This window comes from Phyllobates terribilis, unplaced genomic scaffold (assembly GCF_046119375.1).
Source record: "Phyllobates terribilis strain yellow unplaced genomic scaffold, ASM4611937v1 Scaffold_414__1_contigs__length_1644244, whole genome shotgun sequence".
Lineage (NCBI taxonomy): Eukaryota > Metazoa > Chordata > Amphibia > Anura > Dendrobatidae > Phyllobates > Phyllobates terribilis.
The window spans coordinates 1,252,120-1,278,729 of record NW_027363174.1 but is presented as its reverse complement, the minus strand read 5'-3'; the positions used below and the strand labels follow the sequence as shown (position 1 = coordinate 1,278,729).

Here is a 26,610-nt window from a genome sequence, read left to right as displayed (position 1 = left end):
AGCCTTTTAAACTCACCTGAGCTAACAGGTATGTGAGCTGGTTACTCTGCTGCGCTTAAAATTTCTTTTTTGGTTTGCTACAATGCCTTTTCTGAAACGTTGTCTCCCTCTGCTGGAACACTGACTTCTTTCATTTAATGCCTGCAGACTATAAAAGAGAAACCAACCCAAAAAGTTTGGTTGATTAGTCTGTGGCATTCTTTTAAACTGTTGCTTATGGCGGTCTCTGTGAGCTTCTCAGTGACATTCAGCCATCCAGGTATCCCGCCTGCAGTAGACGGAATGTGGCAATGGAACGCTGGCTGCGCGTGTCATAATAGGCTCTGAGCCTTTATATACCTGCGCACAGCAGCAGCCACCTTCAGTCTGCTGCTGGACAGCCAGCAGCAGCAGCAGCAGGAGAGGTAATTAATCAGCAACCCTCCTGCTAAGGGTAGACAGCTGCTCGTTCCACCCCCCCCCCGCCTTAATTGGTTCTCCTCCCTTCCAACGGTGTTGAGGCGGGTGGGAACAGCCGGGGGTTGAGGGTACTGTGCTAAAAGAGGTGGAGTTATGCAGATCTAAAACGCGTGGATTGCAGCAGCAGCAAGACGAAAAGTGCAGGCATGTGAGGGATCTAGAGGTTGACAGCATGTCTTCTTAACGGGAGTCCAGGTGGCCATCTCCACAAATGGACTTTTCAGAATCCTTGGGTGGCACCGTAGTCGGAAACCAATTCTGGTTATCGCTTCTCGGCCTTTTGGCTAAGATCAAGTGTAGTATCTGTTCTTATCAGTTTAATATCTGATACGTCCCCTATCTGGGGACCATATATTAAATGGATTTTTAGAACAGGGAGATGGAAAAAGAGCTTGCTCTGTCCACTCCACGCATTGACCTGGTATTGCAGTATCTCCAGGACCGGTGCACCCCTTCTTTAATGCAGTTTCTAAAATCAGAAAGAATTGAATTCAATGCTTTTTGTTCATTTTGCTTGTTTGTCGGATTTTGGGATGGACTCTTTGGCTTTGCTTTTCTTCTCCTCATTGGATTTTTCATGTTAAAAGTTGCAGAAGCCAGATGACAAGCTCATTTTGGTTCAACTTCAGCAACTGTGCATTGCATTGCCATGTAATGTAATGTAATGCAATGCTATCTATCTAGCTCTCCCTCTATACTTTCTTTTGGATAAACAGACATATTAGGCAAGCATTTTGGAGCTTTCACCTAAATAACTACAGGTGGTGAGATAAGCTGCACAATATAATTGACCTTTCAGTATATTGTTGCACACACACCATCTATTTAGCAAATGCCCTTGTTATCAACAGCAGCCTTTTAAACTCACCTGAGCTAACAGGTATGTGAGCTGGTTACTCTGCTGCGCTTAAAATTTCTTTTTTGGTTTGCTACAATGCCTTTTCTGAAACGTTGTCTCCCTCTGCTGGAACACTGACTTCTTTCATTTAATGCCTGCAGACTATAAAAGAGAAACCAACCCAAATAGTTTGGTTGATTAGTCTGTGGCATTCTTTTAAACTGTTGCTTATGGCGGTCTCTGTGAGCTTCTCAGTGACATTCAGCCATCCAGGTATCCCGCCTGCAGTAGACGGAATGTGGCAATGGAACGCTGGCTGCGCGTGTCATAATAGGCTCTGAGCCTTTATATACCTGCGCACAGCAGCAGCCACCTTCAGTCTGCTGCTGGACAGCCAGCAGCAGCAGCAGCAGGAGAGGTAATTAATCAGCAACCCTCCTGCTAAGGGTAGACAGCTGCTCGTTCCACCCCCCCCCCCCCGCCTTAATTGGTTCTCCTCCCTTCCAACGGTGTTGAGGCGGGTGGGAACAGCCGGGGGTTGAGGGTACTGTGCTAAAAGAGGTGGAGTTATGCAGATCTAAAACGCGTGGATTGCAGCAGCAGCAAGCCGAAAAGTGCAGGCATGTGAGGGATCTAGAGGTTGACAGCATGTCTTCTTAACGGGAGTCCAGGTGGCCATCTCCACAAATGGACTTTTCAGAATCCTTGGGTGGCACCGTAGTCGGAAACCAATTCTGGTTATCGCTTCTCGGCCTTTTGGCTAAGATCAAGTGTAGTATCTGTTCTTATCAGTTTAATATCTGATACGTCCCCTATCTGGGGACCATATATTAAATGGATTTTTAGAACAGGGAGATGGAAAAAGAGCTTGCTCTGTCCACTCCACGCATTGACCTGGTATTGCAGTATCTCCAGGACCGGTGCACCCCTTCTTTAATGCAGTTTCTAAAATCAGAAAGAATTGAATTCAATGCTTTTTGTTCATTTTGCTTGTTTGTCGGATTTTGGGATGGACTCTTTGGCTTTGCTTTTCTTCTCCTCATTGGATTTTTCATGTTAAAAGTTGCAGAAGCCAGATGACAAGCTCATTTTGGTTCAACTTCAGCAACTGTGCATTGCATTGCCATGTAATGTAATGTAATGCAATGCTATCTATCTAGCTCTCCCTCTATACTTCCTTTTGGATAAACAGACATATTAGGCAAGCATTTTGGAGCTTTCACCTAAATAACTACAGGTGGTGAGATAAGCTGCACAATATAATTGACCTTTCAGTATATTGTTGCACACACACCATCTATTTAGCAAATGCCCTTGTTATCAACAGCAGCCTTTTAAACTCACCTGAGCTAACAGGTATGTGAGCTGGTTACTCTGCTGCGCTTAAAATTTCTTTTTTGGTTTGCTACAATGCCTTTTCTGAAACGTTGTCTCCCTCTGCTGGAACACTGACTTCTTTCATTTAATGCCTGCAGACTATAAAAGAGAAACCAACCCAAAAAGTTTGGTTGATTAGTCTGTGGCATTCTTTTAAACTGTTGCTTATGGCGGTCTCTGTGAGCTTCTCAGTGACATTCAGCCATCCAGGTATCCCGCCTGCAGTAGACGGAATGTGGCAATGGAACGCTGGCTGCGCGTGTCATAATAGGCTCTGAGCCTTTATATACCTGCGCACAGCAGCAGCCACCTTCAGCCTGCTGCTATACAGCCAGCAGCAGCAGCAGCAGGAGAGGTAATTAATCAGCAACCCTCCTGCTAAGGGTAGACAGCTGCTCGTTCCACCCCCCCCCCGCCTTAATTGGTTCTCCTCCCTTCCAACGGTGTTGAGGCGGGTGGGAACAGCCGGGGGTTGAGGGTACTGTGCTAAAAGAGGTGGAGTTATGCAGATCTAAAACGCGTGGATTGCAGCAGCAGCAAGCCAAAAAGTGCAGGCATGTGAGGGATCTAGAGGTTGACAGCATGTCTTCTTAACGGGAGTCCAGGTGGCCATCTCCACAAATGGACTTTTCAGAATCCTTGGGTGGCACCGTAGTCGGAAACCAATTCTGGTTATCGCTTCTCGGCCTTTTGGCTAAGATCAAGTGTAGTATCTGTTCTTATCAGTTTAATATCTGATACGTCCCCTATCTGGGGACCATATATTAAATGGATTTTTAGAACAGGGAGATGGAAAAAGAGCTTGCTCTGTCCACTCCACGCATTGACCTGGTATTGCAGTATCTCCAGGACCGGTGCACCCCTTCTTTAATGCAGTTTCTAAAATCAGAAAGAATTGAATTCAATGCTTTTTGTTCATTTTGCTTGTTTGTCGGATTTTGGGATGGACTCTTTGGCTTTGCTTTTCTTCTCCTCATTGGATTTTTCATGTTAAAAGTTGCAGAAGCCAGATGACAAGCTCATTTTGGTTCAACTTCAGCAACTGTGCATTGCATTGCCATGTAATGTAATGTAATGCAATGCTATCTATCTAGCTCTCCCTCTATACTTCCTTTTGGATAAACAGACATATTAGGCAAGCATTTTGGAGCTTTCACCTAAATAACTACAGGTGGTGAGATAAGCTGCACAATATAATTGACCTTTCAGTATATTGTTGCACACACACCATCTATTTAGCAAATGCCCTTGTTATCAACAGCAGCCTTTTAAACTCACCTGAGCTAACAGGTATGTGAGCTGGTTACTCTGCTGCGCTTAAAATTTCTTTTTTGGTTTGCTACAATGCCTTTTCTGAAACGTTGTCTCCCTCTGCTGGAACACTGACTTCTTTCATTTAATGCCTGCAGACTATAAAAGAGAAACCAACCCAAAAAGTTTGGTTGATTAGTCTGTGGCATTCTTTTAAACTGTTGCTTATGGCGGTCTCTGTGAGCTTCTCAGTGACATTCAGCCATCCAGGTATCCCGCCTGCAGTAGACGGAATGTGGCAATGGAACGCTGGCTGCGCGTGTCATAATAGGCTCTGAGCCTTTATATACCTGCGCACAGCAGCAGCCACCTTCAGTCTGCTGCTGGACAGCCAGCAGCAGCAGCAGCAGGAGAGGTAATTAATCAGCAACCCTCCTGCTAAGGGTAGACAGCTGCTCGTTCCACCCCCCCCCCCGCCTTAATTCGTTCTCCTCCCTTCCAACGGTGTTGAGGCGGGTGGGAACAGCCGGGGGTTGAGGGTACTGTGCTAAAAGAGGTGGAGTTATGCAGATCTAAAACGCGTGGATTGCAGCAGCAGCAAGCCAAAAAGTGCAGGCATGTGAGGGATCTAGAGGTTGACAGCATGTCTTCTTAACGGGAGTCCAGGTGGCCATCTCCACAAATGGACTTTTCAGAATCCTTGGGTGGCACCGTAGTCGGAAACCAATTCTGGTTATCGCTTCTCGGCCTTTTGGCTAAGATCAAGTGTAGTATCTGTTCTTATCAGTTTAATATCTGATACGTCCCCTATCTGGGGACCATATATTAAATGGATTTTTAGAACAGGGAGATGGAAAAAGAGCTTGCTCTGTCCACTCCACGCATTGACCTGGTATTGCAGTATCTCCAGGACCGGTGCACCCCTTCTTTAATGCAGTTTCTAAAATCAGAAAGAATTGAATTCAATGCTTTTTGTTCATTTTGCTTGTTTGTCGGATTTTGGGATGGACTCTTTGGCTTTGCTTTTCTTCTCCTCATTGGATTTTTCATGTTAAAAGTTGCAGAAGCCAGATGACAAGCTCATTTTGGTTCAACTTCAGCAACTGTGCATTGCATTGCCATGTAATGTACTGTAATGCAATGCTATCTATCTAGCTCTCCCTTTATACTTCCTTTTGGATAAACAGACATATTAGGCAAGCATTTTGGAGCTTTCACCTAAATAACTACAGGTGGTGAGATAAGCTGCACAATATAATTGACCTTTCAGTATATTGTTGCACACACACAATCTATTTAGCAAATGCCCTTGTTATCAACAGCAGCCTTTTAAACTCACCTGAGCTAACAGGTATGTGAGCTGGTTACTCTGCTGCGCTTAAAATTTCTTTTTTGGTTTGCTACAATGCCTTTTCTGAAACGTTGTCTCCCTCTGCTGGAACACTGACTTCTTTCATTTAATGCCTGCAGACTATAAAAGAGAAACCAACCCAAAAAGTTTGGTTGATTAGTCTGTGGCATTCTTTTAAACTGTTGCTTATGGCGGTCTCTGTGAGCTTCTCAGTGACATTCAGCCATCCAGGTATCCCGCCTGCAGTAGACGGAATGTGGCAATGGAACGCTGGCTGCGCGTGTCATAATAGGCTCTGAGCCTTTATATACCTGCGCACAGCAGCAGCCACCTTCAGTCTGCTGCTGGACAGCCAGCAGCAGCAGCAGCAGGAGAGGTAATTAATCAGCAACCCTCCTGCTAAGGGTAGACAGCTGCTCGTTCCACCCCCCCCCCCGCCTTAATTGGTTCTCCTCCCTTCCAACGGTGTTGAGGCGGGTGGGAACAGCCGGGGGTTGAGGGTACTGTGCTAAAAGAGGTGGAGTTATGCAGATCTAAAACGCGTGGATTGCAGCAGCAGCAAGCCGAAAAGTGCAGGCATGTGAGGGATCTAGAGGTTGACAGCATGTCTTCTTAACGGGAGTCCAGGTGGCCATCTCCACAAATGGACTTTTCAGAATCCTTGGGTGGCACCGTAGTCGGAAACCAATTCTGGTTATCGCTTCTCGGCCTTTTGGCTAAGATCAAGTGTAGTATCTGTTCTTATCAGTTTAATATCTGATACGTCCCCTATCTGGGGACCATATATTAAATGGATTTTTAGAACAGGGAGATGGAAAAAGAGCTTGCTCTGTCCACTCCACGCATTGACCTGGTATTGCAGTATCTCCAGGACCGGTGCACCCCTTCTTTAATGCAGTTTCTAAAATCAGAAAGAATTGAATTCAATGCTTTTTGTTCATTTTGCTTGTTTGTCGGATTTTGGGATGGACTCTTTGGCTTTGCTTTTCTTCTCCTCATTGGATTTTTCATGTTAAAAGTTGCAGAAGCCAGATGACAAGCTCATTTTGGTTCAACTTCAGCAACTGTGCATTGCATTGCCATGTAATGTAATGTAATGCAATGCTATCTATCTAGCTCTCCCTCTATACTTCCTTTTGGATAAACAGACATATTAGGCAAGCATTTTGGAGCTTTCACCTAAATAACTACAGGTGGTGAGATAAGCTGCACAATATAATTGACCTTTCAGTATATTGTTGCACACACACCATCTATTTAGCAAATGCCCTTGTTATCAACAGCAGCCTTTTAAACTCACCTGAGCTAACAGGTATGTGAGCTGGTTACTCTGCTGCGCTTAAAATTTCTTTTTTGGTTTGCTACAATGCCTTTTCTGAAACGTTGTCTCCCTCTGCTGGAACACTGACTTCTTTCATTTAATGCCTGCAGACTATAAAAGAGAAACCAACCCAAAAAGTTTGGTTGATTAGTCTGTGGCATTCTTTTAAACTGTTTCTTATGGCGGTCTCTGTGAGCTTCTCAGTGACATTCAGCCATCCAGGTATCCCGCCTGCAGTAGACGGAATGTGGCAATGGAACGCTGGCTGCGCGTGTCATAATAGGCTCTGAGCCTTTATATACCTGCGCACAGCAGCAGCCACCTTCAGTCTGCTGCTGGACAGCCAGCAGCAGCAGCAGCAGGAGAGGTAATTAATCAGCAACCCTCCTGCTAAGGGTAGACAGCTGCTCGTTCCACCCCCCCCCCCGCCTTAATTGGTTCTCCTCCCTTCCAACGGTGTTGAGGCGAGTGGGAACAGCCGGGGGTTGAGGGTACTGTGCTAAAAGAGGTGGAGTTATGCAGATCTAAAACGCGTGGATTGCAGCAGCAGCAAGCCGAAAAGTGCAGGCATGTGAGGGATCTAGAGGTTGACAGCATGTCTTCTTAACGGGAGTCCAGGTGGCCATCTCCACAAATGGACTTTTCAGAATCCTTGGGTGGCACCGTAGTCGGAAACCAATTCTGGTTATCGCTTCTCGGCCTTTTGGCTAAGATCAAGTGTAGTATCTGTTCTTATCAGTTTAATATCTGATACGTCCCCTATCTGGGGACCATATATTAAATGGATTTTTAGAACAGGGAGATGGAAAAAGAGCTTGCTCTGTCCACTCCACGCATTGACCTGGTATTGCAGTATCTCCAGGACCGGTGCACCCCTTCTTTAATGCAGTTTCTAAAATCAGAAAGAATTGAATTCAATGCTTTTTGTTCATTTTGCTTGTTTGTCGGATTTTGGGATGGACTCTTTGGCTTTGCTTTTCTTCTCCTCATTGGATTTTTCATGTTAAAAGTTGCAGAAGCCAGATGACAAGCTCATTTTGGTTCAACTTCAGCAACTGTGCATTGCATTGCCATGTAATGTAATGTAATGCAATGCTATCTATCTAGCTCTCCCTCTATACTTCCTTTTGGATAAACAGACATATTAGGCAAGCATTTTGGAGCTTTCACCTAAATAACTACAGGTGGTGAGATAAGCTGCACAATATAATTGACCTTTCAGTATATTGTTGCACACACACCATCTATTTAGCAAATGCCCTTGTTATCAACAGCAGCCTTTTAAACTCACCTGAGCTAACAGGTATGTGAGCTGGTTACTCTGCTGCGCTTAAAATTTCTTTTTTGGTTTGCTACAATGCCTTTTCTGAAACGTTGTCTCCCTCTGCTGGAACACTGACTTCTTTCATTTAATGCCTGCAGACTATAAAAGAGAAACCAACCCAAAAAGTTTGGTTGATTAGTCTGTGGCATTCTTTTAAACTGTTGCTTATGGCGGTCTCTGTGAGCTTCTCAGTGACATTCAGCCATCCAGGTATCCCGCCTGCAGTAGACGGAATGTGGCAATGGAACGCTGGCTGCGCGTGTCATAATAGGCTCTGAGCCTTTATATACCTGCGCACAGCAGCAGCCACCTTCAGTCTGCTGCTGGACAGCCAGCAGCAGCAGCAGCAGGAGAGGTAATTAATCAGCAACCCTCCTGCTAAGGGTAGACAGCTGCTCGTTCCACCCCCCCCCCGCCTTAATTGGTTCTCCTCCCTTCCAACGGTGTTGAGGCGGGTGGGAACAGCCGGGGGTTGAGGGTACTGTGCTAAAAGAGGTGGAGTTGTGCAGATCTAAAACGCGTGGATTGCAGCAGCAGCAAGCCGAAAAGTGCAGGCATGTGAGGGATCTAGAGGTTGACAGCATGTCTTCTTAACGGGAGTCCAGGTGGCCATCTCCACAAATGGACTTTTCAGAATCCTTGGGTGGCACCGTAGTCGGAAACCAATTCTGGTTATCGCTTCTCGGCCTTTTGGCTAAGATCAAGTGTAGTATCTGTTCTTATCAGTTTAATATCTGATACGTCCCCTATCTGGGGACCATATATTAAATGGATTTTTAGAACAGGGAGATGGAAAAAGAGCTTGCTCTGTCCACTCCACGCATTGACCTGGTATTGCAGTATCTCCAGGACCGGTGCACCCCTTCTTTAATGCAGTTTCTAAAATCAGAAAGAATTGAATTCAATGCTTTTTGTTCATTTTGCTTGTTTGTCGGATTTTGGGATGGACTCTTTGGCTTTGCTTTTCTTCTCCTCATTGGATTTTTCATGTTAAAAGTTGCAGAAGCCAGATGACAAGCTCATTTTGGTTCAACTTCAGCAACTGTGCATTGCATTGCCATGTAATGTAATGCAATGCTATCTATCCAGCTCTCCCTCTATACTTCCTTTTGGATAAACAGACATATTAGGAAAGCATTTTGGAGCTTTCACCTAAATAACTACAGGTGGTGAGATAAACTGCACAATATAATTGACCTTTCAGTATATTGTTGCACACACACCATCTATTTAGCAAATGCCCTTGTTATCAACAGCAGCCTTTTAAACTCACCTGAGCTAACAGGTATGTGAGCTGGTTACTCTGCTGCGCTTAAAATTTCTTTTTTGGTTTGCTACAATGCCTTTTCTGAAACGTTGTCTCCCTCTGCTGGAACACTGACTTCTTTCATTTAATGCCTGCAGACTATAAAAGAGAAACCAACCCAAAAAGTTTGGTTGATTAGTCTGTGGCATTCTTTTAAACTGTTGCTTATGGCGGTCTCTGTGAGCTTCTCAGTGACATTCAGCCATCCAGGTATCCCGCCTGCAGTAGACGGAATGTGGCAATGGAACGCTGGCTGCGCGTGTCATAATAGGCTCTGAGCCTTTATATACCTGCGCACAGCAGCAGCCACCTTCAGTCTGCTGCTGGACAGCCAGCAGCAGCAGCAGCAGGAGAGGTAATTAATCAGCAACCCTCCTGCTAAGGGTAGACAGCTGCTCGTTCCACCCCCCCCCCGCCTTAATTGGTTCTCCTCCCTTCCAACGGTGTTGAGGCGGGTGGGAACAGCTGGGGGTTGAGGGTACTGTGCTAAAAGAGGTGGAGTTATGCAGATCTAAAACGCGTGGATTGCAGCAGCAGCAAGCCGAAAAGTGCAGGCATGTGAGGGATCTAGAGGTTGACAGCATGTCTTCTTAACGGGAGTCCAGGTGGCCATCTCCACAAATGGACTTTTCAGAATCCTTGGGTGGCACCGTAGTCGGAAACCAATTCTGGTTATCGCTTCTCGGCCTTTTGGCTAAGATCAAGTGTAGTATCTGTTCTTATCAGTTTAATATCTGATACGTCCCCTATCTGGGGACCATATATTAAATGGATTTTTAGAACAGGGAGATGGAAAAAGAGCTTGCTCTGTCCACTCCACGCATTGACCTGGTATTGCAGTATCTCCAGGACCGGTGCACCCCTTCTTTAATGCAGTTTCTAAAATCAGAAAGAATTGAATTCAATGCTTTTTGTTCATTTTGCTTGTTTGTCGGATTTTGGGATGGACTCTTTGGCTTTGCTTTTCTTCTCCTCATTGGATTTTTCATGTTAAAAGTTGCAGAAGCCAGATGACAAGCTCATTTTGGTTCAACTTCAGCAACTGTGCATTGCATTGCCATGTAATGTAATGTAATGCAATGCTATCTATCTAGCTCTCCCTCTATACTTCCTTTTGGATAAACAGACATATTAGGCAAGCATTTTGGAGCTTTCACCTAAATAACTACAGGTGGTGAGATAAGCTGCACAATATAATTGACCTTTCAGTATATTGTTGCACACACACCATCTATTTAGCAAATGCCCTTGTTATCAACAGCAGCCTTTTAAACTCACCTGAGCTAACAGGTATGTGAGCTGGTTACTCTGCTGCGCTTAAAATTTATTTTTTGGTTTGCTACAATGCCTTTTCTGAAACGTTGTCTCCCTCTGCTGGAACACTGACTTCTTTCATTTAATGCCTGCAGACTATAAAAGAGAAACCAACCCAAAAAGTTTGGTTGATTAGTCTTTGGCATTCTTTTAAACTGTTGCTTATGGCGGTCTCTGTGAGCTTCTCAGTGACATTCAGCCATCCAGGTATCCCGCCTGCAGTAGACGGAATGTGGCAATGGAACGCTGGCTGCGCGTGTCATAATAGGCTCTGAGCCTTTATATACCTGCGCACAGCAGCAGCCACCTTCAGTCTGCTGCTGGACAGCCAGCAGCAGCAGCAGCAGGAGAGGTAATTAATCAGCAACCCTCCTGCTAAGGGTAGACAGCTGCTCGTTCCACCCCCCCCCGCCTTAATTGGTTCTCCTCCCTTCCAACGGTGTTGAGGCGGGTGGGAACAGCCGGGGGTTGAGGGTACTGTGCTAAAAGAGGTGGAGTTATGCAGATCTAAAACGCGTGGATTGCAGCAGCAGCAAGCCGAAAAGTGCAGGCATGTGAGGGATCTAGAGGTTGACAGCATGTCTTCTTAACGGGAGTCCAGGTGGCCATCTCCACAAATGGACTTTTCAGAATCCTTGGGTGGCACCGTAGTCGGAAACCAATTCTGGTTATCGCTTCTCGGCCTTTTGGCTACGATCAAGTGCTTTATTGCAGGAGACTGTGGTTGAAGGGCACTCGGGTACCCCTCTCCTTGGCCTGGCAGGATCGTCCACTTTGGTGGACTTAACCTGCTTGCTGCTATTAGGGAGAGGGCTTAGTCCCAGGGTAACGAGTTGCGATCCCCCAGCTTCCAGGTGTTTTTCGCTGCAAGAACACTGGGAGCGCAGATTGCAAGCGGCTGCAATTTGCAACCTTGTTGCGTTTTTCCATGGAGGTTGACCCTAACCTCGTGCCTCTTTATGCGAGGCTAAAAAACTCTATCCGAGTTCACTTCACGGCGGGTGGCTCGGATATGAGGAAATTAGGGTATGTAGTCCAGGACGTGCTCAGGAACCTTCTTGGCGTACAAAGGAATGAAATTCTCTCCATCCAGGATTATCCCAGAAGAGGTGACTATGACATCACATTCACCGGAGAAGGTATTTTTAGAGATGTACTAGAAAAGTTAAAAAAAGTTGAAAATAGTCCTGTTTTGAAAGGGATACAAATTGTTGAGCACGTCCTGGATGAGGTAAGACTGGTTATTGTAAAAATATTTTCGCCCTTTGTTTCTGCTCCAGAAGTAATGTCATTTCTAGCAATTTATTTTAAAAGTGTTAAATGTATTGGGAAGATATTAAACGAATATAACATATGGACATCTAAGTGGAAATTCCTTGTGAAGTGTACAAGAGATCCAAATACACCAGGTGGTATACGGCTCCCCCCTGCCCGTTTCAAAATTGGGCAAACAAATGGGGATTTCTTCTTTTCTGGGATGCCAGTATATTGCAGAAATTGTGGGCGCTATGGTCATTCAAAAGAAAACTGTCATGTATCATGTAGAAATTGTGCTAGTGAAGAACATGAGACAAAAGAATGCCCTAAGGAAAAGAAATGCAGTTTTTGCCAGACTCCAGGTCACTTTTATTTTTCTTGTCCTCACAGATTTCGGGAAGATGAGCAAAAGGGGAAGTCCAAGACGTCCGACCAAGGACCAAAAGATCAGACCACCCCTCAGGAGGAGGAACATCAACCTGGAGCCTCTGGAGACAATAAGGGCGTACCAAATAGTGAAGTGTCTCCAGAGTCTATGACAGGTAAAATACCAAATCCCAAAACCTGGCTGCAGGACCTGCGGGAGTCCAAAAGGAGGGCTGAGAAGGAGCAGAAGGGCACTACTGGTAAGGTCAAAACGGACCGGCAAAAGGCCGACACAGAAGCCCATGCCCAGTCTGGGTCTCCTAGTGCTGAGGGCGCTGAGTGGATAAAGGTGGGTCCTAAGAAAAAGAAAAAGGGTGGTTCGGAGGAGGCAGCAGGAGGTGAACAGATGGACACTTCTCCAGAAGGGGACGTGGACGCTGGACCCTCAGGGGTTTCGGTCTCCGCTGCTACAGGTGGGGACCGGGATCTTGCTGCCTCTGAAGAGTCAGAGGCTCTGCCTTGTGCGCAACCTCCTCCTATAGGACGACCTTCTACAGGTCAAACAGGGGCGGCGGAACCCCTCGGGGACCCACCTGATGAGGAACTGCATGGCCAGCCAATGGAGACCCAGCGGGTTCTGCCAGCCAGCCCTCCGAGCTATGCCAGTGTAGCGTCGGGTTTATATAAATGTGGTAATCTTTCCTCCTCCACGGAGACTCTCGTGACGATACTATCAGATGAGGAGGGAGGCGCAAGCCCAGTGGTCTGATCAGGTTCATCGGACAGGTAAATCCGTTGCTCTTAGTTACCTAAGTAAAATTTCTACATTTTCTAATGATGGCTGAACTCAAAGGTATTTCCCTCAACGTGAGAGGCATAAAATCTAACACGAGAAGAACTGCTCTTTTTAATTTTTTTACGTGTTTTACTGCATCTGTATTTTTTCTGCAAGAATGTAATATCCCACATGAAATGTCATATCAAAAATATAAAGATGAGTGGAAGTGTGGGCCATCTGTCTGGTCCGGATCGAATGCTGCAGGATCAGCGGGTGTAGCCATACTTTTTAAAGGGAACGTTTTAATTGATTTTATTCAGGAAATTTTACCAGGTCGTATTTTATTAGTGAAAGCTTTTATTGATGGTATTAGATGGCAGTTTTTAAATTTTTATGGATCCCCAGAGAAAAATGAAAGAGCCGAAATGCTTGATCTTTTACCATTATTTATTAATAACTCTGAACCTTTTATGTTAGCAGGGGATTTTAATTGTGTTTTAAAAGGTGAAAACCGGCGCTCCAGCTCTGTAAGCAGGAACTACGATAAAACCTCAGGTATGCTACATGATATAGTCAAAGATGCTAAATTGATAGACATATATAAAGAGTGTCATAGTGACAGCCCAGAGGACGCCGGTTTCACTTGGAGCAATGCTAATTGTAGCTCTAGGATTGATTTTATTTTTGGTTCAGATAAAACAATACCTGCCAAATGTGAAGTTTTAACTAATATATTTTCAGACCATAAACTTTTATCCTTTACCATAAAAGTAAATGACAACAAAAAATGTGGTAAGAAAAGCTGGAAAATGAACGTATCCCTTTTAACCGACCCGCAGATTTTATCAGATTTTATTGAGTTTTATAGGAAATGTAGAAAAGGGAAAAAAACAAATGAGACTATGAGTGTATGGTGGGATAGAATGAAAGTAAAAATAAAAGACTTTTTTATTAAAAAGAGTAGAGCTAAAAGAAAAATATGAAGAATATAGAATTTTAAATACCCGCCTACAAACATTATTTAAGCTCAGAGACAATGGGATATTTCAAACTTAAAAGAAGAGATTTCAAAATGGCTAGAACAAAAAGGAAAAGAGATAATTTTTCGTTCTAGAGTACAACATATAGAAGAAAATGAAAAGTGTTCCAGATATTTTTTTAGGAAAAATAAAAAAGAAAAAGTGATAATTGACCATATAGATGGTGAGAATAATATAAAAAATATGCTGGGTAAAGTTGAGGTTTTTTTTTCTAATGTTTTTAATGGAAAAAATATAGATAATAAATTAATGGATGATTCGCTGCAAGGACTAACAGCTGTTTTAGATCCCGCATCCCAAGAGTTTTTATCCCAAGTTTTAACGGAACAAGAAATGTTAAAAACTATTAAAAGTTTTAAAACTGGAAAGGTCCCTGGTCCTGATGGCATCCCAATAGAATTTTATGTATGTTTTTATGATATTTTAAAAGATGATTTGTTTTATTTGTTTACTGAGGTTTTTAATAATAAGGTTTTATTAAATTCCTGGAAGAAAGGTGAAGTCTCCCTCCTATACAAAAAAGGTGATAAATCAAAATTAGAAAACTGGAGACCAATAACACTTTTAAATTGTGACTATAAAATAATGGCTAAAATTTGTGCAAATCGTCTAAAAGAAGTCATCAGCAAAGTTATTCATTCTAATCAAGTGTGTGGGGTGCCGGGGCGCAGTATATGGGACAATCTGAATTTAGTGAAAGACTGTATTGAGGATGTGAAAGACAGAAAGGGGAAAATGGCGATTTTATCTATTGATTTTGAAAAAGCATTTGACCATGTCTCACACTTTTATCTTTTTAAAGTTTTAGAGAAAATGGGCATACCAGAAGGGTTTTTACTATCGCTTAAAGCATTTTACAAGGATTGTACAAGTAAGATTTTAGTGAATGGTTTTAAGACACAAGAGGTATTTTTACGGTCAGGGGTGAAACAGGGATGCCCTCTGTCCCCCCTACTGTTTATCTGTGCACTGGAACCAATGTTATGTGCAATACGCCAAAATAAACAGATATGCGGTGTCCCTCTGCCTGGAAGCGGTGGTTTGGAGGCCAAGGTTGTAGGCTACATGGATGACGTGGCGGTCTTGTGTACAGATGCACCATCACTTACGGCCACTCTCCATCAAGTGCAATCCTTTTGTCTAGCTTCTGGTTTTAAAATCAATTTTAATAAGTGTAACATTTTAAGTGTTGGGGGGATGATTTTACGTGATGTACCAATTAATGTCTCCGAATCCATTTCCATTTTAGGTATATCATTCACTGAAAATAATGATGGTTATAATAGTTGGGAAACAGTTACACAGAAAGTAAATACGAAAATATGTATGTGGAACATGAGGAGACTTACAATGGAGGGTAAAGTATTGGTTTTAAAGATGGTGATTTTACCTCTTTTATTGTATCTTAGCATGGTTTTCCCCCCGCCTGTTAATGTTTTAAAAAAGATAACCAAAGCCTGTTTTACCTTCTTTTGGAACTCAAAAATGGAAAAGCTGAAAAGAGAAATCGTGATGAAATCAAAAGTAAAAGGTGGTAAAGATTTTCCAGATTTTAATAGGTTTCTTTTAATCCATCTGTTCGTTTACTGTTTTAATGCCCTTTTTAAGAATCACTATTGGTCCTTTTTTATGCGTTTTAATACAGGATTTTTTATGAGAAAGTTTGGATGGTATGAAGTTAATATATCTGTGCCCCATGCTTTTAATTTGTCGACGCATTATGAGATTTTAAGGAAAATAGTGTCCGATTTTAATTTAGGGACTAAGAAAATAGAGGAATTAAGAAATAGTAAGAAACTAATTCAAGAAATACGTAAAAGTGAGGAAATATGTAATGTTGACAGATATGATGATGACAAATCTATGTCTATCTGGAAAATGATTAACGTTTTTTATCTTTTTAATGAACAGAGAGATCTGGCTTGGAGTTGCATGCACCGATGTCTTCCTTGCCGGGCATTCCAATACAGAAGAGGATTTGTGAGGTCTGCCATCTGCCCAAGAGCCGGATGCCAAGACGAGGAAACGGTGGAACATCTATTATGGACATGTAATTTTGCAAAGGATTTCTGGAGAAGACTGCTCCCCCTACTGGAAAGGGTGGCAGACCTCAAGGACTTTACATATAAAACTGTGCTATACGGACTTATGGAATGCCCCACAATGGACCAGTACACAATGGCTTGGAAGACAGTGAACTGCGCCAAGTCATCTCTCTGGAAAGCGCGCAACATTGCTATTTTTAAACAAGATGTTTTATCAGTGAATGATGTTTTAAGTTTATGTTTATGTGAAATGTATACTTATTATTTAATTGACAAAAAGAAGAATGTACATATTTCCAAAAAATGGCTTGTTGACCAATGGAACCTAATTATTTAAAATCTTTGTATTTTTTTGTTTTGTAAATTTCATTTGTCTTTTAACGTTTGGTATTTGTCTAATTATGCTTGTAATTTGTTAAAGTTTTAATAAACGGTTTTATCCCTCTGCAGGGGATAGCCAAATAAAAAAAAAAAAAATCTGTTCTTATCAGTTTAATATCTGATACGTCCCCTATCTGGGGACCATATATTAAATGGATTTTTAGAACAGGGAGATGGAAAAAGAGCTTGCTCCGTCCACTCCACGCATTGACCTGGTATTGCAGTATCTCCAGGACCGGTGCACCCCTTCTTTAATGCAGTTTCTAAAATCAGAAAGAATTGAATTCAATGCTTTTTGTTCATTTTGCTTGTTTGTCGGATTTTGGGATGGACTCTTTGGCTTTGCTTTTCTTCTCCTCATTGGATTTTTCATGTTAAAAGTTGCAGAAGCCAGATGACAAGCTCATTTTGGTTCAACTTCAGCAACTGTGCATTGCATTGCCATGTAATGTAATGTAATGCAATGCTATCTATCTAGCTCTCCCTCTATACTTCCTTTTGGATAAACAGACATATTAGGCAAGCATTTTGGAGCTTTCACCTAAATAACTACAGGTGGTGAGATAAGCTGCACAATATAATTGACCTTTCAGTATATTGTTGCACACACACCATCTATTTAGCAAATGCCCTTGTTATCAACAGCAGCCTTTTAAACTCACCTGAGCTAACAGGTATGTGAGCTGGTTACTCTGCTGCGCTTAAAATTTCTTTTTTGGTTTGCTACAATGCCTTTTCTGAAACGTTGTCTCCCTCTGCTGGAACACTGACTTCTTTCATTTAATGCCTGCAGACTATAAAAGAGAAACCAACCCAAAAAGTTTGGTTGATTAGTCTGTGGCATTCTTTTAAACTGTTGCTTATGGCGGTCTCTGTGAGCTTCTCAGTGACATTCAGCCATCCAGGTATCCCGCCTGCAGTAGACGGAATGTGGCAATGGAACGCTGGCTGCGCGTGTCATAATAGGCTCTGAGCCTTTATATACCTGCGCACAGCAGCATCCACCTTCAGTCTGCTGCTGGACAGCCAGCAGCAGCAGCAGCAGGAGAGGTAATTAATCAGCAACCCTCCTGCAAAGGGTAGACAGCTGCTCGTTCCACCCCCCCCCCGCCGTAATTGGTTCTCCTCCCTTCCAACGGTGTTGAGGCGGGTGGGAACAGCCGGGGGTTGAGGGTACTGTGCTAAAAGAGGTGGAGTTATGCAGATCTAAAACGCGTGGATTGCAGCAGCAGCAAGCCGAAAAGTGCAGGCATGTGAGGGATCTAGAGGTTGACAGCATGTCTTCTTAACGGGAGTCCAGGTGGCCATCTCCACAAATGGACTTTTCAGAATCCTTGGGTGGCACCGTAGTCGGAAACCAATTCTGGTTATCGCTTCTCGGCCTTTTGGCTAAGATCAAGTGTAGTATCTGTTCTTATCAGTTTAATATCTGATACGTCCCCTATCTGGGGACCATATATTAAATGGATTTTTAGAACAGGGAGATGGAAAAAGAGCTTGCTCTGTCCACTCCACGCATTGACCTGGTATTGCAGTATCTCCAGGACCGGTGCACCCCTTCTTTAATGCAGTTTCTAAAATCAGAAAGAATTGAATTCAATGCTTTTTGTTCATTTTGCTTGTTTGTCGGATTTTGGGATGGACTCTTTGGCTTTGCTTTTCTTCTCCTCATTGGATTTTTCATGTTAAAAGTTGCAGAAGCCAGATGACAAGCTCATTTTGGTTCAACTTCAGCAACTGTGCATTGCATTGCCATGTAATGTAATGTAATGTAATGCTATCTATCTAGCTCTCCCTCTATACTTCCTTTTGGATAAACAGACATATTAGGCAAGCATTTTGGAGCTTTCACCTAAATAACTACAGGTGGTGAGATAAGCTGCACAATATAATTGACCTTTCAGTATATTGTTGCACACACACCATCTATTTAGCAAATGCCCTTGTTATCAACAGCAGCCTTTTAAACTCACCTGAGCTAACAGGTATGTGAGCTGGTTACTCTGCTGCGCTTAAAATTTCTTTTTTGGTTTGCTACAATGCCTTTTCTGAAACGTTGTCTCCCTCTGCTGGAACACTGACTTCTTTCATTTAATGCCTGCAGACTATAAAAGAGAAACCAACCCAAAAAGTTTGGTTGATTAGTCTGTGGCATTCTTTTAAACTGTTGCTTATGGCGGTCTCTGTGAGCTTCTCAGTGACATTCAGCCATCCAGGTATCTCGCCTGCAGTAGACGGAATGTGGCAATGGAACGCTGGCTGCGCGTGTCATAATAGGCTCTGAGCCTTTATATACCTGCGCACAGCAGCAGCCACCTTCAGTCTGCTGCTGGACAGCCAGCAGCAGCAGCAGCAGGAGAGGTAATTAATCAGCAACCCTCCTGCTAAGGGTAGACAGCTGCTCGTTCCACCCCCCCCCCCGCCTTAATTGGTTCTCCTCCCTTCCAACGGTGTTGAGGCGGGTGGGAACAGCCGGGGGTTGAGGGTACTGTGCTAAAAGAGGTGGAGTTATGCAGATCTAAAACGCGTGGATTGCAGCAGCAGCAAGCCGAAAAGTGCAGGCATGTGAGGGATCTAGAGGTTGACAGCATGTCTTCTTAACGGGAGTCCAGGTGGCCATCTCCACAAATGGACTTTTCAGAATCCTTGGGTGGCACCGTAGTCGGAAACCAATTCTGGTTATCGCTTCTCGGCCTTTTGACTAAGATCAAGTGTAGTATCTGTTCTTATCAGTTTAATATCTGATACGTCCCCTATCTGGGGACCATATATTAAATGGATTTTTAGAACAGGGAGATGGAAAAAGAGCTTGCTCTGTCCACTCCACGCATTGACCTGGTTTTGCAGTATCTCCAGGACCGGTGCACCCCTTCTTTAATGCAGTTTCTAAAATCAGAAAGAATTGAATTCAATGCTTTTTGTTCATTTTGCTTGTTTGTCGGATTTTGGGATGGACTCTTTGGCTTTGCTTTTCTTCTCCTCATTGGATTTTTCATGTTAAAAGTTGCAGAAGCCAGATGACAAGCTCATTTTGGTTCAACTTCAGCAACTGTGCATTGCATTGCCATGTAATGTAATGTAATGCAATGCTATCTATCTAGCTCTCCCTCTATACTTCCTTTTGGATAAACAGACATATTAGGCAAGCATTTTGGAGCTTTCACCTAAATAACTACAGGTGGTGAGATAAGCTGCACAATATAATTGACCTTTCAGTATATTGTTGCACACACACCATCTATTTAGCAAATGCCCTTGTTATCAACAGCAGCCTTTTAAACTCACCTGAGCTAACAGGTATGTGAGCTGGTTACTCTGCTGCGCTTAAAATTTCTTTTTTGGTTTGCTACAATGCCTTTTCTGAAACGTTGTCTCCCTCTGCTGGAACACTGACTTCTTTCATTTAATGCCTGCAGACTATAAAAGAGAAACCAACCCAAAAAGTTTGGTTGATTAGTCTGTGGCATTCTTTTAAACTGTTGCTTATGGCGGTCTCTGTGAGCTTCTCAGTGACATTCAGCCATCCAGGTATCCCGCCTGCAGTAGACGGAATGTGGCAATGGAACGCTGGCTGCGCGTGTCATAATAGGCTCTGAGCCTTTATATACCTGCGCACAGCAGCAGCCACCTTCAGTCTGCTGCTGGACAGCCAGCAGCAGCAGCAGCAGGAGAGGTAATTAATCAGCAACCCTCCTGCTAAGGGAAGACAGCTGCTCGTTCCACCCCCCCCCCGCCTTAATTGGTTCTCCTCCCTTCCAACGGTGTTGAGGCGGGTGGGAACAGCCGGGGGTTGAGGGTACTGTGCTAAAAGAGGTGGAGTTATGCAGATCTAAAACGCGTGGATTGCAGCAGCAGCAAGCCGAAAAGTGCAGGCATGTGAGGGATCTAGAGGTTGACAGCATGTCTTCTTAACGGGAGTCCAGGTGGCCATCTCCACAAATGGACTTTTCAGAATCCTTGGGTGGCACCGTAGTCGGAAACCAATTCTGGTTATCGCTTCTCGGCCTTTTGGCTAAGATCAAGTGTAGTATCTGTTCTTATCAGTTTAATATCTGATACGTCCCCTATCTGGGGACCATATATTAAATGGATTTTTAGAACAGGGAGATGGAAAAAGAGCTTGCTCTGTCCACTCCACGCATTGACCTGGTATTGCAGTATCTCCAGGACCGGTGCACCCCTTCTTTAATGCAGTTTCTAAAATCAGAAAGAATTGAATTCAATGCTTTTTGTTCATTTTGCTTGTTTGTCGGATTTTGGGATGGACTCTTTGGCTTTGCTTTTCTTCTCCTCATTGGATTTTTCATGTTAAAAGTTGCAGAAGCCAGATGACAAGCTCATTTTGGTTCAACTTCAGCAACTGTGCATTGCATTGCCATGTAATGTAATGTAATGCAATGCTATCTATCTAGCTCTCCCTCTATACTTCCTTTTGGATAAACAGACATATTAGGCAAGCATTTTGGAGCTTTCACCTAAATAACTACAGGTGGTGAGATAAGCTGCACAATATAATTGACCTTTCAGTATATTGTTGCACACACACCATCTATTTAGCAAATGCCCTTGTTATCAACAGCAGCCTTTTAAACTCACCTGAGCTAACAGGTATGTGAGCTGGTTACTCTGCTGCGCTTAAAATTTCTTTTTTGGTTTGCTACAATGCCTTTTCTGAAACGTTGTCTCCCTCTGCTGGAACACTGACTTCTTTCATTTAATGCCTGCAGACTATAAAAGAGAAACCAACCCAAAAAGTTTGGTTGATTAGTCTGTGGCATTCTTTTAAACTGTTGCTTATGGCGGTCTCTGTGAGCTTCTCAGTGACATTCAGCCATCCAGGTATCCCGCCTGCAGTAGACGGAATGTGGCAATGGAACGCTGGCTGCGCGTGTCATAATAGGCTCTGAGCCTTTATATACCTGCGCACAGCAGCAGCCACCTTCAGTCTGCTGCTGGACAGCCAGCAGCAGCAGCAGGAGAGGTAATTAATCAGCAACCCTCCTGCTAAGGGTAGACAGCTGCTCGTTCCACCCCCCCCCCCGCCTTAATTGGTTCTCCTCCCTTCCAACGGTGTTGAGGCGGGTGGGAACAGCCGGGGGTTGAGGGTACTGTGCTAAAAGAGGTGGAGTTATGCAGATCTAAAACGCGTGGATTGCAGCAGCAGCAAGCCGAAAAGTGCAGGCATGTGAGGGATCTAGAGGTTGACAGCATGTCTTCTTAACGGGAGTCCAGGTGGCCATCTCCACAAATGGACTTTTCAGAATCCTTGGGTGGCACCGTAGTCGGAAACCAATTCTGGTTATCGCTTCTCGGCCTTTTGACTAAGATCAAGTGTAGTATCTGTTCTTATCAGTTTAATATCTGATACGTCCCCTATCTGGGGACCATATATTAAATGGATTTTTAGAACAGGGAGATGGAAAAAGAGCTTGCTCTGTCCACTCCACGCATTGACCTGGTTTTGCAGTATCTCCAGGACCGGTGCACCCCTTCTTTAATGCAGTTTCTAAAATCAGAAAGAATTGAATTCAATGCTTTTTGTTCATTTTGCTTGTTTGTCGGATTTTGGGATGGACTCTTTGGCTTTGCTTTTCTTCTCCTCATTGGATTTTTCATGTTAAAAGTTGCAGAAGCCAGATGACAAGCTCATTTTGGTTCAACTTCAGCAACTGTGCATTGCATTGCCATGTAATGTAATGTAATGCAATGCTATCTATCTAGCTCTCCCTCTATACTTCCTTTTGGATAAACAGACATATTAGGCAAGCATTTTGGAGCTTTCACCTAAATAACTACAGGTGGTGAGATAAGCTGCACAATATAATTGACCTTTCAGTATATTGTTGCACACACACCATCTATTTAGCAAATGCCCTTGTTATCAACAGCAGCCTTTTAAACTCACCTGAGCTAACAGGTATGTGAGCTGGTTACTCTGCTGCGCTTAAAATTTATTTTTTGGTTTGCTACAATGCCTTTTCTGAAACGTTGTCTCCCTCTGCTGGAACACTGACTTCTTTCATTTAATGCCTGCAGACTATAAAAGAGAAACCAACCCAAAAAGTTTGGTTGATTAGTCTGTGGCATTCTTTTAAACTGTTGCTTATGGCGGTCTCTGTGAGCTTCTCAGTGACATTCAGCCATCCAGGTATCCCGCCTGCAGTAGACGGAATGTGGCAATGGAACGCTGGCTGCGCGTGTCATAATAGGCTCTGAGCCTTTATATACCTGCGCACAGCAGCAGCCACCTTCAGTCTGCTGCTGGACAGCCAGCAGCAGCAGCAGCAGGAGAGGTAATTAATCAGCAACCCTCCTGCTAAGGGAAGACAGCTGCTCGTTCCACCCCCCCCCCGCCTTAATTGGTTCTCCTCCCTTCCAACGGTGTTGAGGCGGGTGGGAACAGCCGGGGGTTGAGGGTACTGTGCTAAAAGAGGTGGAGTTATGCAGATCTAAAACGCGTGGATTGCAGCAGCAGCAAGCCGAAAAGTGCAGGCATGTGAGGGATCTAGAGGTTGACAGCATGTCTTCTTAACGGGAGTCCAGGTGGCCATCTCCACAAATGGACTTTTCAGAATCCTTGGGTGGCACCGTAGTCGGAAACCAATTCTGGTTATCGCTTCTCGGCCTTTTGGCTAAGATCAAGTGTAGTATCTGTTCTTATCAGTTTAATATCTGATACGTCCCCTATCTGGGGACCATATATTAAATGGATTTTTAGAACAGGGAGATGGAAAAAGAGCTTGCTCTGTCCACTCCACGCATTGACCTGGTATTGCAGTATCTCCAGGACCGGTGCACCCCTTCTTTAATGCAGTTTCTAAAATCAGAAAGAATTGAATTCAATGCTTTTTGTTCATTTTGCTTGTTTGTCGGATTTTGGGATGGACTCTTTGGCTTTGCTTTTCTTCTCCTCATTGGATTTTTCATGTTAAAAGTTGCAGAAGCCAGATGACAAGCTCATTTTGGTTCAACTTCAGCAACTGTGCATTGCATTGCCATGTAATGTAATGTAATGCAATGCTATCTATCTAGCTCTCCCTCTATACTTCCTTTTGGATAAACAGACATATTAGGCAAGCATTTTGGAGCTTTCACCTAAATAACTACAGGTGGTGAGATAAGCTGCACAATATAATTGACCTTTCAGTATATTGTTGCACACACACCATCTATTTAGCAAATGCCCTTGTTATCAACAGCAGCCTTTTAAACTCACCTGAGCTAACAGGTATGTGAGCTGGTTACTCTGCTGCGCTTAAAATTTCTTTTTTGGTTTGCTACAATGCCTTTTCTGAAACGTTGTCTCCCTCTGCTGGAACACTGACTTCTTTCATTTAATGCCTGCAGACTATAAAAGAGAAACCAACCCAAAAAGTTTGGTTGATTAGTCTGTGGCATTCTTTTAAACTGTTGCTTATGGCGGTCTCTGTGAGCTTCTCAGTGACATTCAGCCATCCAGGTATCCCGCCTGCAGTAGACGGAATGTGGCAATGGAACGCTGGCTGCGCGTGTCATAATAGGCTCTGAGCCTTTATATACCTGCGCACAGCAGCAGCCACCTTCAGTCTGCTGCTGGACAGCCAGCAGCAGCAGCAGGAGAGGTAATTAATCAGCAACCCTCCTGCTAAGGGTAGACAGCTGCTCGTTCCACCCCCCCCCCCCCGCCTTAATTGGTTCTCCTCCCTTCCAACGGTGTTGAGGCGGGTGGGAACAGCCGGGGGTTGAGGGTACTGTGCTAAAAGAGGTGGAGTTATGCAGATCTAAAACGCGTGGATTGCAGCAGCAGCAAGCCGAAAAGTGCAGGCATGTGAGGGATCTAGAGGTTGACAGCATGACTTCTTAACGGGAGTCCAGGTGGCCATCTCCACAAATGGACTTTTCAGAATCCTTGGGTGGCACCGTAGTCGGAAACCAATTCTGGTTATCGCTTCTCGGCCTTTTGGCTAAGATCAAGTGTAGTATCTGTTCTTATCAGTTTAATATCTGATACGTCCCCTATCTGGGGACCATATATTAAATGGATTTTTAGAACAGGGAGATGGAAAAAGAGCTTGCTCTGTCCACTCCACGCATTGACCTGGTATTGCAGTATCTCCAGGACCGGTGCACCCCTTCTTTAATGCAGTTTCTAAAATCAGAAAGAATTGAATTCAATGCTTTTTGTTCATTTTGCTTGTTTGTCGGATTTTGGGATGGACTCTTTGGCTTTGCTTTTCTTCTCCTCATTGGATTTTTCATGTTAAAAGTTGCAGAAGCCAGATGACAAGCTCATTTTGGTTCAACTTCAGCAACTGTGCATTGCATTGCCATGTAATGTAATGTAATGCAATGCTATCTATCTAGCTCTCCCTCTATACTTCCTTTTGGATAAACAGACATATTAGGCAAGCATTTTGGAGCTTTCACCTAAATAACTACAGGTGGTGAGATAAGCTGCACAATATAATTGACCTTTCAGTATATTGTTGCACACACACCATCTATTTAGCAAATGCCCTTGTTATCAACAGCAGCCTTTTAAACTCACCTGAGCTAACAGGTATGTGAGCTGGTTACTCTGCTGCGCTTAAAATTTCTTTTTTGGTTTGCTACAATGCCTTTTCTGAAACGTTGTCTCCCTCTGCTGGAACACTGACTTCTTTCATTTAATGCCTGCAGACTATAAAAGAGAAACCAACCCAAAAAGTTTGGTTGATTAGTCTGTGGCATTCTTTTAAACTGTTGCTTATGGCGGTCTCTGTGAGCTTCTCAGTGACATTCAGCCATCCAGGTATCCCGCCTGCAGTAGACGGAATGTGGCAATGGAACGCTGGCTGCGCGTGTCATAATAGGCTCCGAGCCTTTATATACCTGCGCACAGCAGCAGCCACCTTCAGTCTGCTGCTGGACAGCCAGCAGCAGCAGCAGCAGGAGAGGTAATTAATCAGCAACCCTCCTGCTAAGGGTAGACAGCTGCTCGTTCCACAACCCCCCCCCCCCGCCTTAATTGGTTCTCCTCCCTTCCAACGGTGTTGAGGCGGGTGGGAACAGCCGGGGGTTGAGGGTACTGTGCTAAAAGAGGTGGAGTTATGCAGATCTAAAACGCGTGGATTGCAGCAGCAGCAAGCCGAAAAGTGCAGGCATGTGAGGGATCTAGAGGTTGACAGCATGTCTTCTTAATGGGAGTCCAGGTGGCCATCTCCACAAATGGACTTTTCAGAATCCTTGGGTGGCACCGTAGTCGGAAACCAATTCTGGTTATCGCTTCTCGGCCTTTTGGCTAAGATCAAGTGTAGTATCTGTTCTTATCAGTTTAATATCTGATACGTCCCCTATCAGGGGACCATATATTAAATGGATTTTTAGAACAGGGAGATGGAAAAAGAGCTTGCTCTGTCCACTCCACGCATTGACCTGGTATTGCAGTATCTCCAGGACCGGTGCACCCCTTCTTTAATGCAGTTTCTAAAATCAGAAAGAATTGAATTCAATGCTTTTTGTTCATTTTGCTTGTTTGTCGGATTTTGGGATGGACTCTTTGGCTTTGCTTTTCTTCTCCTCATTGGATTTTTCATGTTAAAAGTTGCAGAAGCCAGGTGACAAGCTCATTTTGGTTCAACTTCAGCAACTGTGCATTGCATTGCCATGTAATGTAATGTAATGCAATGCTATCTATCTAGCTCTCCCTCTATACTTCCTTTTGGATAAACAGACATATTAGGCAAGCATTTTGGAGCTTTCACCTAAATAACTACAGGTGGTGAGATAAGCTGCACAATATAATTGACCTTTCAGTATATTGTTGCACACACACCATCTATTTAGCAAATGCCCTTGTTATCAACAGCAGCCTTTTAAACTCACCTGAGCTAACAGGTATGTGAGCTGGTTACTCTGCTGCGCTTAAAATTTCTTTTTTGGTTTGCTACAATGCCTTTTCTGAAACGTTGTCTCCCTCTGCTGGAACACTGACTTCTTTCATTTAATGCCTGCAGACTATAAAAGAGAAACCAACCCAAAAAGTTTGGTTGATTAGTCTGTGGCATTCTTTTAAACTGTTGCTTATGGCGGTCTCTGTGAGCTTCTCAGTGACATTCAGCCATCCAGGTATCCCGCCTGCAGTAGACGGAATGTGGCAATGGAACGCTGGCTGCGCGTGTCATAATAGGCTCTGAGCCTTTATATACCTGCGCACAGCAGCAGCCACCTTCAGTCTGCTGCTG

General features: G+C 43.9%; 16 non-coding genes across 16 annotated transcripts; all 16 read left to right on the top strand.

Moving 5' to 3' along the window:
- The first annotated feature begins 723 nt into the window (after positions 1-723).
- On the top strand, positions 724-914 carry LOC141225810 (U2 spliceosomal RNA). Its single transcript, XR_012293047.1, has one exon. It is a non-coding gene; the product is annotated as a U2 spliceosomal RNA (small nuclear RNA).
- Positions 915-2,037: 1,123 nt separating this feature from the next.
- LOC141225809 (U2 spliceosomal RNA) lies at positions 2,038-2,228 on the top strand. Its single transcript, XR_012293046.1, has one exon. It is a non-coding gene; the product is annotated as a U2 spliceosomal RNA (small nuclear RNA).
- A 1,120-nt stretch (positions 2,229-3,348) lies between these two features.
- Positions 3,349-3,539, top strand: LOC141225808 (U2 spliceosomal RNA). The gene has a single exon (XR_012293045.1). It is a non-coding gene; the product is annotated as a U2 spliceosomal RNA (small nuclear RNA).
- A 1,121-nt stretch (positions 3,540-4,660) lies between these two features.
- On the top strand, positions 4,661-4,851 carry LOC141225807 (U2 spliceosomal RNA). The gene has a single exon (XR_012293044.1). It is a non-coding gene; the product is annotated as a U2 spliceosomal RNA (small nuclear RNA).
- Positions 4,852-5,972: 1,121 nt separating this feature from the next.
- Positions 5,973-6,163, top strand: LOC141225806 (U2 spliceosomal RNA). Its single transcript, XR_012293043.1, has one exon. It is a non-coding gene; the product is annotated as a U2 spliceosomal RNA (small nuclear RNA).
- Positions 6,164-7,284: 1,121 nt separating this feature from the next.
- On the top strand, positions 7,285-7,475 carry LOC141225805 (U2 spliceosomal RNA). The gene has a single exon (XR_012293042.1). It is a non-coding gene; the product is annotated as a U2 spliceosomal RNA (small nuclear RNA).
- Positions 7,476-8,595: 1,120 nt separating this feature from the next.
- On the top strand, positions 8,596-8,786 carry LOC141225804 (U2 spliceosomal RNA). The gene has a single exon (XR_012293041.1). It is a non-coding gene; the product is annotated as a U2 spliceosomal RNA (small nuclear RNA).
- A 1,115-nt stretch (positions 8,787-9,901) lies between these two features.
- On the top strand, positions 9,902-10,092 carry LOC141225803 (U2 spliceosomal RNA). Its single transcript, XR_012293040.1, has one exon. It is a non-coding gene; the product is annotated as a U2 spliceosomal RNA (small nuclear RNA).
- Positions 10,093-16,465: 6,373 nt separating this feature from the next.
- On the top strand, positions 16,466-16,657 carry LOC141226307 (U2 spliceosomal RNA). The gene has a single exon (XR_012293513.1). It is a non-coding gene; the product is annotated as a U2 spliceosomal RNA (small nuclear RNA).
- A 1,120-nt stretch (positions 16,658-17,777) lies between these two features.
- LOC141225801 (U2 spliceosomal RNA) lies at positions 17,778-17,968 on the top strand. Its single transcript, XR_012293038.1, has one exon. It is a non-coding gene; the product is annotated as a U2 spliceosomal RNA (small nuclear RNA).
- A 1,121-nt stretch (positions 17,969-19,089) lies between these two features.
- On the top strand, positions 19,090-19,280 carry LOC141226218 (U2 spliceosomal RNA). The gene has a single exon (XR_012293442.1). It is a non-coding gene; the product is annotated as a U2 spliceosomal RNA (small nuclear RNA).
- A 1,120-nt stretch (positions 19,281-20,400) lies between these two features.
- LOC141225800 (U2 spliceosomal RNA) lies at positions 20,401-20,591 on the top strand. Its single transcript, XR_012293037.1, has one exon. It is a non-coding gene; the product is annotated as a U2 spliceosomal RNA (small nuclear RNA).
- Positions 20,592-21,709: 1,118 nt separating this feature from the next.
- LOC141226216 (U2 spliceosomal RNA) lies at positions 21,710-21,900 on the top strand. The gene has a single exon (XR_012293440.1). It is a non-coding gene; the product is annotated as a U2 spliceosomal RNA (small nuclear RNA).
- Positions 21,901-23,020: 1,120 nt separating this feature from the next.
- LOC141225799 (U2 spliceosomal RNA) lies at positions 23,021-23,211 on the top strand. The gene has a single exon (XR_012293036.1). It is a non-coding gene; the product is annotated as a U2 spliceosomal RNA (small nuclear RNA).
- A 1,120-nt stretch (positions 23,212-24,331) lies between these two features.
- Positions 24,332-24,522, top strand: LOC141225798 (U2 spliceosomal RNA). The gene has a single exon (XR_012293035.1). It is a non-coding gene; the product is annotated as a U2 spliceosomal RNA (small nuclear RNA).
- A 1,125-nt stretch (positions 24,523-25,647) lies between these two features.
- LOC141225749 (U2 spliceosomal RNA) lies at positions 25,648-25,838 on the top strand. Its single transcript, XR_012292989.1, has one exon. It is a non-coding gene; the product is annotated as a U2 spliceosomal RNA (small nuclear RNA).
- The last annotated feature ends 772 nt before the right edge of the window (positions 25,839-26,610 follow it).